This window comes from Danio rerio, chromosome 18 (assembly GCF_052040795.2).
Source record: "Danio rerio strain M-AB ecotype USA chromosome 18, GRCz13ab, whole genome shotgun sequence".
In the NCBI taxonomy this organism is placed as follows: domain Eukaryota; kingdom Metazoa; phylum Chordata; class Actinopteri; order Cypriniformes; family Danionidae; genus Danio; species Danio rerio.
This window is the reverse complement of record NC_141038.1, coordinates 6,127,429-6,140,189: the sequence shown is the minus strand read 5'-3', so window position 1 is coordinate 6,140,189 and position 12,761 is coordinate 6,127,429. Positions and strand designations below refer to the sequence as shown.

At 38.3% G+C, this 12,761-nt stretch overlaps 1 protein-coding gene and 1 long non-coding RNA gene across 4 annotated transcripts in view; one reads left to right on the top strand and one right to left on the bottom strand.

Moving 5' to 3' along the window:
• Positions 1-12,761, top strand: part of golim4a (golgi integral membrane protein 4a) — an 836,478-nt gene that overhangs the window by 806,000 nt on the left and 17,717 nt on the right. The gene's annotated exons all lie outside the window — the stretch shown is intronic.
• Positions 7,207-12,761, bottom strand: part of LOC141378800 (uncharacterized) — a 100,356-nt gene continuing 94,801 nt past the window's right edge. Inside the window, exon 9 of one of the 2 annotated variants that reach the window (XR_015514665.1) lies at positions 7,207-7,333. This is a non-coding gene — a long non-coding RNA (uncharacterized LOC141378800). Of the gene's footprint in view, positions 7,334-9,019; positions 9,080-12,761 lie in introns of those variants that run through there. The other variant, XR_015514666.1, reaches the window with a different exon arrangement.

Sequence of the window (12,761 nt, the reverse complement as noted above, 5' to 3'; positions counted from 1 at the left end):
TAGTTACAAAACTATAAAAAAAAAACACATTATTTCTTTGATAACTGGAAAAAATTGTTGAGCCTATTTACAATATACTGTTTACAACATACTGATGCCCTGTAGGCTTTATTGGTGATAATGGTCAAGAATGCTGGACCGTTATAGCCTTTTTAGCTTATAAGTTATTATAACTTTTAAGTTATAAGCTATTAAGAGGACAGAAACTAACCAAGCATTCATTCATTCATTTTATCGTCGGCTTTGTCCTTTTATTAATCCGGGGTCGCCACAGCGGAATGAACCGCCAACTTATCCAGCAAGTTTTTATGCAGCGGATGCCCTTCCAGCTGCAACCCATCTCTGGGAAACATCCACACACACAATCATACACTACGTACAATTTAACCTACCCAATTCACCTGTACTTCATGTCTTTGGACTGTGGGGGAAACCGGAGCATCCAGAGGAAACCCACGCAAACGCTGGGAGAACATGAACATTTCCACACAGAAACACCAACTGAGCCGAAGCTCGACCCAGCGACCTTCTAGCTGTGAGGCGACAGCACTACCTACTGCGCCCCTGCTTCGCCTACTATCCAACCAGTGATGTGTGAATTGTTGATTGGGCTAAATATAAATATTGTGAGTATTTTTAGTAAGTGTACTTTTTTGTTGCTTTTATTCTTTCCATAATAAAAAAAAATATATAATTGTAGAGTAACCCATGTTCTGTAGACATTAATATTAAACTTTTAAAAGGTAGAACTGTCTGAGATTCGAACAAAAGCAAGTGATGCATCAAAGTTTGAATTAAACATCTCGAATGGTTTAAAAAAATCTTTATAATCCCTATAATAAATAAAAAATAAATAAATAATTTGTTTAAAAATCTTAAACAATATTAATGATATGATGAAACTTTCTACTTCTCTGTTTCTCCGTCTGACTTTGCGGTGGCTTTCCTTTGACCGCCCTGTCATTTTAAAGAGCCTCGTCCGTTTAAGGTGCTCACGCAGTCGGCGAAGGTGTGCGATGCATAAATACAATAAATCAGCCTACAGATGTTTGTTTTTTCCTGTAGTTCAATGATTCATCTTACCTGTCTTCAGAACTGTTCAACTTAAATACATTTTTTTCCCACTAATTTTGTGATTTTTGCATTTTCTCTTTATGTGTATGCGTGTTTTTGATATTGTGTTATAGGTCTTAAATTTAATACTTAATGGTCCTAAAAAGGTCTTTAAACAGTCTTAAATTTGACACTGTAATATCTGCAGAAACCCTGGTGAAAGAATGAGTCAAATAAATAATCAATTGTGAGATAACAGAAAAGTGATAACATTCATAATTAAACCTTCAGTAAGTCAAGTTTAAGATTGTCACGATTAAGAGATAAAGTCAGATAAAGGAAAGAACAACTTAAAAATAGTGAAATAAAAGAAAAAATTTTAAATTATTACTTAATTTATGACTTAATCTTAAAGCCTATGCACACAGAGACGTTTTTTGCTCGCATTTTCCATCAACACTTAACGCCACGTGACACACCAACGCACAAAACGCCAGGTGCAAAAGTGTAATTTTAAAAAAAATTCTCCACCAATCAGACTGGCACTTTTGTTCACGTGCACGGAGCTGCTGAAGTTACAGTCAACAGCATTTGGAGGTGCTCAAGCGCAAAACTGTCAATTCGAGCGAACATTGAAGAAGATGCCCAAAGACGATATGAACGTGGAGCTGATTATTGCTCTGGTGAAAAATAATAATTTCTTCATCACTAGAGCTGGAGCTTCTACTTGAACCATCCATAACAACCAGCGTGTCAACTTTGTCTTCTTCTGTGTTACAAGCAGGTGTCAGAAGCTTAAAGTTGTGTTGCGCCATCTAAAGTCAAGGAGTGATTTTGCACACTCTTCTGCTTGACGGCAGTGAAAATCGATTCGGTTTGAATCCGGAAAAATGAACACTGAAGAAAAACGCAAATGAAAAGCGTTGTGTCTACGAGCCTTTAATTTTAAAAATGTCAATGTCAACAATAACATTTTTACAGCTTGAAATGTCACAATTTTGATTTAGTCATTATTTCGATTTAAGGTATAATTTTGATTTAATAAACCATATCCAGTTTGACTTTGACATAATTTTGATTGTGTAAGTCTTAATTTGGGCTTTTAAGTCAAAATTTTTACTTTTTATCTCACAGTTTTGACTTTAATTTCGATTCAAGTCATAATTTCAATTTATAAATCATAATTTCCAGTTTTTACATCATAATTGTTTCATAAATAAAAAAGTAGAAATTATGACATCATTTCGACTCGAGAGCATGATTTTTTATATCAAACCTGACAGAAACAAGCTTTGATTTATGAGATGAAAAAAGTCAATGAAGTTAATAAAATGAGCCAGTCGAAATCTTGAGACCAAGTCAATATGAGATAAAAATTCAATTATGAGATAAGAGTTTGTCACAATTCTGAAACAAGAAGCTTAATTGTGATACATGGCTTCCACTTTTGTTCCTCCTCTTGTCTGTTTTGCCACCTTATACGTAACTCTTTCTCTCTCATCAAAGTTTTGCTGGCTCTTTTGTCTTCTCCACCCCTGCTCTGCTTCTAGTTCCCCCTCTCATTATCTCATTGACTGAAGGGAAATGGTAACTCACTCCTGAGCATTTTTAGTATCTCCCGCACACCCACAATCCTCTTTAACACGCAAATTCCAAAATAGGATCTTTCTCTCTCTCTCCCTTTCCACATGCAGACACATGAAGGAAGTTCATACAAAGCTTGGCGAGGCTTGACAGGGTTTGACAAAAGCGAGCGAGCGGCTGTGATCAGACATCAAGTCTGCAGGCACTCTGGGACTGGAAGACTTCACAGTTTTCCACCTCCAGAAGAGCTCCACAAAACACTGACAGATGGAGAGCGGATGACCGGAGGACGTGTAAAAACCACCATGTTGTCAAGATTTACAGTGTCCGGTTTCTTCAATATGCTGGCTTTTGTTTACTTGTCATGTCCACTTCAGGTCAAGGTATTCTTAGCAAGAGCTGTCCACGCACACAGACCAGCCCGATCTCATGAGGATATGTTTCCGTTTTACATGTTGTCATTTTAGTAGCTAATTTGGAGGAATTTATACAAGTTCAGTAGTACAAACAGGGTTCCAAGTCTTCCTGAAAGTACTCGAGTACTCGAAAACAAACATGTGTTCTTGATTTAAATTGGAAATTTATTTTTGGTGTTATTTCCACAATGGACCCCCCGCTAAGCCCCGTCATCCAGAGACTGAGAGCAGTTAAACGTTCTGTTGTTCATAGGAGTCATGCCCTGCACAGGGATCCTCAAGCCCAGGGCTTCCTCCCTTTGCAAGGCGAGAGGGGAGTTTGAGCTCAGGTAGATCTCGATGACTCCCCCTCCTGCTTATTGTAGCTAAGTGTCGGATATGGATGCTGAGAAGGTGTACTCAGAGTTTGGCTAAAATATTTTGGATTAATTGTTTAGGGTGCTTGTTTTTGAACTGTGGGAGGAAACCGGAGAACCCGGGGAAAACCCACGCGATCACTGGAGAATGAGCAAAACTCCACACAGAAATGTCGCCTGGTTTAGAAAGGAATTAAACCAGGGAAGTTCTTGCTGTGAGGCAACAGCGCTAATCACTGGCCACCGTGTCGCCCGTTTGAAAGGAAGGAAAGTAGGGTTGGGTGGGGGGGTTTCTTCAAGACGAAGCTATTGAGATGAGAAAAGTCTGGTTGTTTATAGTGAGTTAAGGATCGTTCTTCATTCATTTTCTTGTCGGCTTAGTTACTTTATTAATCCACAGTCGCTACAACGGAATGAACCGCCAACTTATCCAGCAAGTTTTTACACAGCGGATGCCCTTCCAGCTGCAACCCATACCTGGGAAACATCCACACACACATTCATACTCTACGGACAATTTAGCCTACCCAATTCACCTGTACCGCATGTCTTTGGACTGTGGGGGAAACCGGAGCACCCATAAGAAACCCACGTGAACGCAGGGAGAACATGCAAACTCCACACAGAAACACCAACTGAGCCGAGGCTTGAACCAGCGACCTTCTTGCTGTGAGGCGACACTACCTACTGCAACACTGCTTCGCCTAGTTAAGGATCGTCTGATAGGATAATTAGTCATTAGCTAAAGTTGGAACAGCTGTGAACAATCATAAGCACGTGCTCCTTTCGAAATTTGTTTATAAATAAACTTCACATTGTGAGAAATCCTCATTTCTTTTATTCGTTCATTCATTCATCAATTTATTGATGTGAAAATAGCTTTCCACAGATGTTGGATGCTGAAGTTTTAGCAACACATGCGCAGCTACATTGCCAAACAAGCTTTTAAAACAGTTTGAATTGCTGTTTTTGAGAAAAACAAAGAATTGTCTTACATTAACGTCACTTCATATTCATCATATTCAAATTAAGCACATTTGTTGGTACACTCAAATCTAAAACAGGCAGATTTTTTTCCCTGTCCACACAAGTGCATCAAGCTTATGACCAGGAGTGTCATGCATGTTTAAATTCCCCTAGACGTTTTAAAATGCCTTTTTTTTTATGCAGCACTTTTCATAATTCATGTCACGAAACGCAAGATCTGACGATAATAAAAAGAGAGAAATCTGTGTTTCATTTAAATTGATTATTTTATGGGTCACTGCAATTTTAATAGAAGAGATTCAATTAAGATCTGAAAGATTATTGACTAAGAGCCTGACATGGTTTGATTTGTAGATACATCTGTACAGAAGGATGTTTAATATCAAATATAAATGCATACTCTGAATCTATCGCTCTCCCGCATCTTCGCGCCGTCATCTAATATGAATAAGCCGCCAATTACCTTGGGTTTAGCCCCGAATTATGTTTCAAGTTTCCGAAAAATGTAAAAGTATGTTTTCACAGTTGTTGAGGATCCTATAAATATAATATTACAAATTCAACACCCTTTAAGTATATACCGTATATTTTGCGTCCATTTCAATTTTTTGATTGGACATCAGGTCAGAACAGTTCAGTACTTCCTGAACACTATACCAACTTAAAATACAATATATATATATTAATAATAAAACATACAATTTTGCTGGTATAATCATGAAATTTATTTTTTAAATTACAAACGTTAAGACTGATATTTTTATTTTATTTTGAGGATTTGGTTTTATAAATTGCACCTTGTTTATAACACACTTTATCTTCACCTTCCTCATCACACCACATAATGTCCACATCTGAGATATTCCCATCTGTTAATGAATTAGTGCATTGATATAGTACAGTGTGTGAGTGTATATATATATATATATATATATATATATATATATATATATATATATATATATATATATATATATATATATATATATATATATATACACACACACACACACATCTATGAATATCCTGTTCCACCACATCCCATAGGGGCTCTATTGGATTGAGGTCTGGTGGCTGTGGAGGCCATTTGAGGACAGTGAACTCATTGTCATGTTCAAGAAACCAGTCTGAGATGATTCGTGCTTTATGAAATGGCACGTTATCCTGCTGGAAGTAGCCATCGGAAGATGGGTACACTGTATACATAAAGGGATGGACATGGTAAGCAACAATACTCAGGTAGACTGTAGTGTTGACACAATGCTCAATTGGTACTAATGGGCCCAAAATGTGCCAAGAAAATATCCCCCACCCCATTACACCACCACCACCAACCTGAACCTGTGATACAAAACATTATGGATCCAAGCTTTAATGGTGCTGACGCCAAATTCTGACCCGACCATCCGAATGTTGCAACATCACTTTAGAGCTAGTGTTTGACTGATTCTCTAGTGTAATGTCTAAAGCTGATTTTTTTGACAGCTGACATTTTAAGATTATAAGGCTGAACAGGCATGAACAGAGTTAATTATCACGATAAAAAAGCAGCACAACCACCACCAGATTGCTGTTGTGTTTGCGATAAGGAAAAACACCAAACACATGCGGGCATTTCTTCTTACTTTCTGCCAACACAACACACATTCCTGATATGCAAGTCCCATCACACACTCAATACACTACAATTATATGGCATAAATACAGCACTACAACATACAAAAGAGAGAGATCGACTTAGAATGTCACTTATCAGTTTTATAAAGATTTTTCAGCTGTAGTTTTAAATTATGCTGTATTGTCTTCCTCTAATATGCAGCTTTTGTCACCATCTTGTGGATGATCGACGTCAACCGTCTTTGCTTAGTATGACAGAATAATGGAAGATGACATGCTGGGTCTCAGAAATTATAAATATTTTAAAATAGGCACTTTTCTTATGAATAAACTGCACAGCTGCAATCTAAACAACTCAATTCTTGACTAAAAAAAGCTTCAAAAGTACATTATGTTGTCCAACAGCTGCAATATTTGTCAAACAGTAGTGTCCTCTGCTTTGCTGTATGTGTACGGAGTAATACACAAGGGTGAAGTGGCGCTACGAGTAGGGTTGCCACCCATTACTTAAAATACGGAATCGTCTCGCATTTGAGAATGAAATTGCGCGTTCTGTTTTGAATCAATATGGGACGTGTTCTGTCCCGTATTTTGAATAACTTTTTTTAAGTAGCTTTTCATGCACACGCATTTTATGAAGATGCCTCATTTCCTACTTTTGATTTTCATCGTTGGTTTGATTGGTCTTTGTCCAGTGATAAGGACGTGTCTTTTAAGCAGAGCCTGTCAAGTCTTCACAGAGAGTAATGGCAGATGCTTTTAAACCAAGTTTAAACGCAAGCGACTGCAAAAGTACCGCAAAAAGTTGGAGGAAACAGATACCTGGCTGCAGAGTGTTAGAAATTGTTATCAAGCCAACTGCACGATTTGTCAGAGAGCGTTCTCTGTGGCTCATGCGGGTCTGTCGAGCGACAACATGCCTCCGGAGAGCAGCATTCCCACAATGACAGAGCTTGCAAAAATCAAGACAGTCAGACAGTTCTTCGTACCCCAAGTCTCTCCCGAAGCAGACATGGTAATGACAGTGACCCAGTCTGTGTAAATCTAGCTGGAGTCATGTTTTTTCTTTTTTTTGTAATTAACTGTTTTCTACATGAAATAAAGAACAGTCTGAAAATAATAAAAATATATGAATTTAATATTAATTGAGTAAAATCTGTCTCAAACAAATAATGTTCTGAGAGGATCCAAGTGCAAGTGAAAAAAGTTTATTTGACACAGTCAAAATAACTACAAGGAATGAGTGTGGTGCTAGGACAAGGAGAAATCAGGGCAGGAATCGGACAGGAGAACAGGGTCCAGTGGTCTCTCCTCACAGTCCTGAGCACAGACAAACACACACATGAGCACACTTAACGAATTGACAGAAATGTCGCCCAGATATAGGCATTAAGGATAGCTGACGTGAAACTGACGTTTCGACACAGTGTCGAGATCCCGAAGCGCAAGTGTTTCGAAACACTGCACCGAAGCATGATCCGAAACACCCAGGTCACGTGACTAAAGTGTTTCGAAACCCTTGGTCACGTGGCTAAAGCGATTCAAAGCATTGATCATTTCAGAGGCGTTTCAAGACCCGGAGAGTCTGCATCTGACTGGCATGATCAAGGACGCAACTGTGTCTTGTATGACTTAGTGGACTATGCGTGTGCACAACAGATCTGTGTTACAAAGTTGTTTTGGGTTCGAATCCCGACTAGTCCAAATACTACAAAATCATGATTTTATATATTTTAATCATGTTACTGTTTTATGGTGTAGTCTAGATAGGATACAGCTACGGATATGCCATCAATTTAGCATCATTTTTGTAACACTGTAAAACAATAATTAATATTTTTACAGTACTGTGATGGTTTGGTTTAGGTTTTGGATAGACGTTAATAAAATACAATGGGAAATTTAATTAATAATATAAATAATTATTGTTAACTTCTGGCCACAACTGTATCTGATCTAGCAACAACCCTGTTTTATGAACAAAACAATACAAATTTATTTACAGGGTGTTTATTCGTATGTCAGAGCAATGTTGAAACAAAACGATACAACAACAAAGCATTACCAACTGCTATCAAAGCATTTCAAATTAATTGCTACAGTATGAATTCGAACCCATTATTTCCGCATGGTGGTCACGGACTCTAACCGCTCGTCTAAACCACTTGCAGATTCAGGGCTACAAAGTGGGGTTTCATACCCTAATTTGCTCAACTGTTCTTTGCTGAAGCTGCTTCAGTGAAATACAATTAAAATGACCACTAGGTGTCGCCGTAGAGTGGCGTTTCGAAACGTTTCGAAGCTTCGACACATTTGCTTCGATAGTTTCAGTGTTTCACGAAGCCTCGCTTTGCCCACCACTAATAGGCATGCTAATGAGCCTCAGCTGGCGAGCTAATCAAACCAGCTGAGCGCCGTCATAGCACGTGACCATAACAAATACACGTGGACAAACAAAACAAACCCACATGACCAAACAGACACTCTGGAAAAGTGCACAAACCTGCAACCATGACAAAACCATGTCAACAACTAAAACACAGTGAAATGAATGGCTACAATCAAACTTTATCTCAAAATTATATATTCCCTGGTTTTCACATGCTGGGTCACAAATTGTAATTTGTAAAAATTCTGTAAATACAATATAAGTGGATCATATTCCAATGTAATATTATGATTTGTTTGTTAAGGTTAAGCCAGGCACATAATGTCAGGGTTGGCAAGGAGGACCCAAATGCAGAATAGGCAGGAGAACACAAGGTTTATTTACAGGACGTAAACACGGCAACGCAGAAGGACAGTCCACACAATAGTGAAGGGTTATGGCAGGAACACAGGCTGGTGAGGGGAGGAGACTCAGGACTTCAAGATAATACAGAGGGGAGTGTCTTAAGGTGTGTGGGGGTGGGGGGTTGGGGGGATTCCGGACTTCAGGCCAGGCAGTCAATAAGTAGCTTGCTGAACTTTCGGTTTGGGACATGGGTGGCAAACAGATGGATCAAATTAAGGGGATCCACAACCAGCGAAGACTTAGGAGGCAAGCGACACAACAGGACTAGACAGCTGGGGAGACAAGAAAATTAAAAAGAAGAGCGACTTTCAAGTGTCATCCTTCTTTTTTAAATCCAATCTATGAAATATTGGCAAACATGTCAATAAATCAGAATAAAAACATTGTAAATGTGGTTTACATCTGTATCTGGAGTGAAGTGATGCCATGCTGCTTTTAGTGTAGTGTATTTCTTTCAAATTACAAGTCGAACCATTTGATTAGCTGACAATCGTCCACTCTCATTGACTGCCATGTGATGTCTATTGTAATGCACACAGAGTACGAACTTCATCACAATTTCAATAATTTCTCCTTTTTTAAAGAAAGGCAATGCTGTAAAAGGTAAACGGGTTCAAAATGAGCTTTACTAAACTCAACATAAAGCAGCAACATTTGTTACAGTTAATGGCAGCAATTACAGCTGAGATTTCCTAAGTGTGTCCGCATTTTCCAACTGGATTTTTTCCCATTTGTGCTTGGCAAAAGAACTCTTGCTTCATCAATTTGGAGACCATTTGTGAACAGCGATTTTTAAGTCATTATACAGATGCTCCACTCCGGAATATAAAGCCATTAGTCCGGTATGACTTCTGCTGGGTCTTTGTCTTGTGCCAGATCAATTATAAAGCGTATGTTTACTTACTTAAAGGGACAGTTCATCCAAAAACTGAACATCCTGTCATCATTTGTTCATTATTCTTCAGCTTAGTCCCTTATTTACCAGGGATAACCACACTGGAATGAACCACCCACTATTCCAGCTTGTTTTACACAGGGGATGCCCTTCCAGCTGCAATCCAGTACTGGGAAACACCCATACACTCTCACATTCACACATACATTCATACACTACTGCCAATTTAGTCCATTAAATTCTCCTATAGCACATGTAATTTGATTGTGGGGGAAACCAGAGTACCTAGAGGAAACCCACGTAAACACGGAGAGAACATGCAAACTCCACACAGAAAAGCCAACTGACCTTTTAACTGCAAACTCTCAGCTTTAATTTGAGAATAGTTACATCTAAATCAGGTGAACGCTGTAGGAATTACAACAGTTTACATATGTGCCTCCCACTTGTTAAGGGACCAAAAGTAAATGAAGAGAATAATAATCATAAATCGAACTTTCACTTTTTAATACTCGGTTGCAAACTTTTGCAGTCAATAACAGCCTGAAGACTGGAATGTATAGACATCACCAGACACTGGGATTCATTCCTGGTGGTGCTCTGCCAGGCCTCTACAGCAACTGTCTTCAGTTCATGCTTGTTCTTGGGGCATTTTCCCTTTAGTTTTGTCGTCAGCAAGTGAAATGCATGCTCAATCGGATTCAGGTCAGGTGGTTGACTTGGCCATTGCATAACATTCCACTTCTTTTCCTTCAGAAACTCCCTTTGGTTGCTGTAGCAGTATGCTTTGGGTCAGTCTCCATCCACACTGTGAAGCATCACCCAATGTATTCTGAAGGATTTGCCTTAATATGAGCAGATATTATTGCCTGAAACACTTCAGAATTCATCCTGCTGCTTTTCTCAGTAGTCACATCATCAATTATTACAAGAGAACCAGTTCCATTGACAGCCATACATTCCCACACCATGTCACTACCACCATGTTTCACTGCTTAGGACCATGAGCAGTTCCTTTCCTTCTCCATATTCTTCTCTTCCCATCCCTCTGGTACAAGTTGATCTGGATCTCATCTGTCCATAGGATGCTGTTCCAGCACTGTGAAGGCATTTTTAGAAATCTATCCTGGCCTTGTTTTTGAGGCTCACCAATGGTTTACATCTTGTGTTAAACCCTCTGTGTTCACTCTGGTGTAGTCTTTTCTTGATTGTTGACTCTGGCACACATACACTTACCTCCTGGAGAGTGTTCTTTATCTGGCTAACTATTGTGAAAGAATTCTTCAGTCGTCCACCACAGATGTTTCTGTAGTCTTGCAGGTCTTTTGGTGCTGAGCTCAATGGTCCATTCTTTCTTTTTAAGAATGCTCCAAACAGTTGCTTTGGGCATGCCTAATGTTTTTGCTATCTCTCTGATGGGTTTGTTTTGTTTTTCAGCCTAATGATGGCTTGCTTGACTTACAGTGACAGACCTTTGGATCTCATCTTGAGAGTTGACAGTAACAGATTCCAAATGCAAATAGCACACTTGAAATTAACTCTGAACCTTTTTATCTGCTCATTGCAATTGGGATAATGAGAGAATGTTACACAACTGGCCTTGGAACAGCTTAGAAGCCAATTGTTCAATTACTTTTGGACCCTTTACAAGTGGGAGGCACATATGCAAACTGTTATAATTCCTACAGCGTTCACCTGATTTGAATGTAAATACCCACAAATTAAAGCGGACAGTATGCAGCTAATGCACGTCTTGTTTGTTTTGTTTCATTTCAAATCCATTGTGTTGGTTTATTGAGCCAAACATGTTTGATTAGTGTTGATGTTTCAATATTTATGGACCTAACTGTATATCCCAGCCGAAATAAAATAAATAAAACTTTCTCCAGAAAAAAAAAAAATTATATAAAAATACTCAGATAAACACAACTTGGGATATACATTTATCTAAAAAAAACTAATTTAGGAGGGCTCATAGTTAATATTGAATAACCTATCTGGTATGTTAAATAACCATGGACCATATTTTAATCCATATTTTAAAAATGTCTTTTTAATACTAAGCTTTTTTTAATATTAAACCATATTATTTATAAGAATCTACTCACCCAAAACATCAGAAACAGAGCAAACACACGGGTCTCATCTGCTCCGAGAGCCCCAGCTGTAGCATTTACAAGTGCCAATATAACACACCACAAATTACAAGTTTATCATGTTCTAACCAACAACAGAAATTTACAGTGTGCGTTTTACAAGCAGCGGTAAAACACATCGCAGAATAAAATATAAAATCCATCAGGTGTCCAGTGTGGAAACCAGCAGATGCTCCATTCTCCACATCAAGCTGCGATACGTGTTCATTTAACGTTCTTTGTTGAATTCAGAAACGCATAACATTAAAATATATGACTAAATGAATGCATTAATCTTGCCATACAACATCCACAATCTCTTGTTGACTTCTCTGTATACTGTCAGCTAAAAAGTGCAAAAAACGCAAGCATCTACGCAAAAATGCCATTATTAAGCTCTCTCTGAAATTACCTTTTACATAGTGTGTAATACAGATGTTTATGAAAGTAAAAGGTCTGCAAAGTGTAGATAAATGGAGTTATTGTCTCCGGAAAAAAAGAGCAGAAGTGCTTGAAATGAGTCGTAAGTAATTTCTGCGCCCTGCACAAAAGCGACGCAAGTTTTCGAACAATTTAAGCAACATCTATTTTGACCCTCGAACACTGGTTGACGAATGGAGAAGTCTGGTTTATGTTGCTTGAAATGTCTGAAAGATGATGTTTTGCGCACTATGAAAGCTAATGTGCGTGCAAAGGATGAGGATTTGTGCTCATGTTGATGCGGTAAAACCACTGCCATCGGTATTGTTTGTAAACTCAGACAGAAAGAGGTGTTTGGTTTTTGGGAGTTGAAAACAATTGAGTTTTAACAGAAAATAAAAAGCAAAAAAACTTTAATATTATGAGATAGTCATTAATTTGAAACAAAAGTCAGACAGTAACAGCTTTTTGGTTTTTAAAGAGTCAAAAACACGCTTTAGAAGC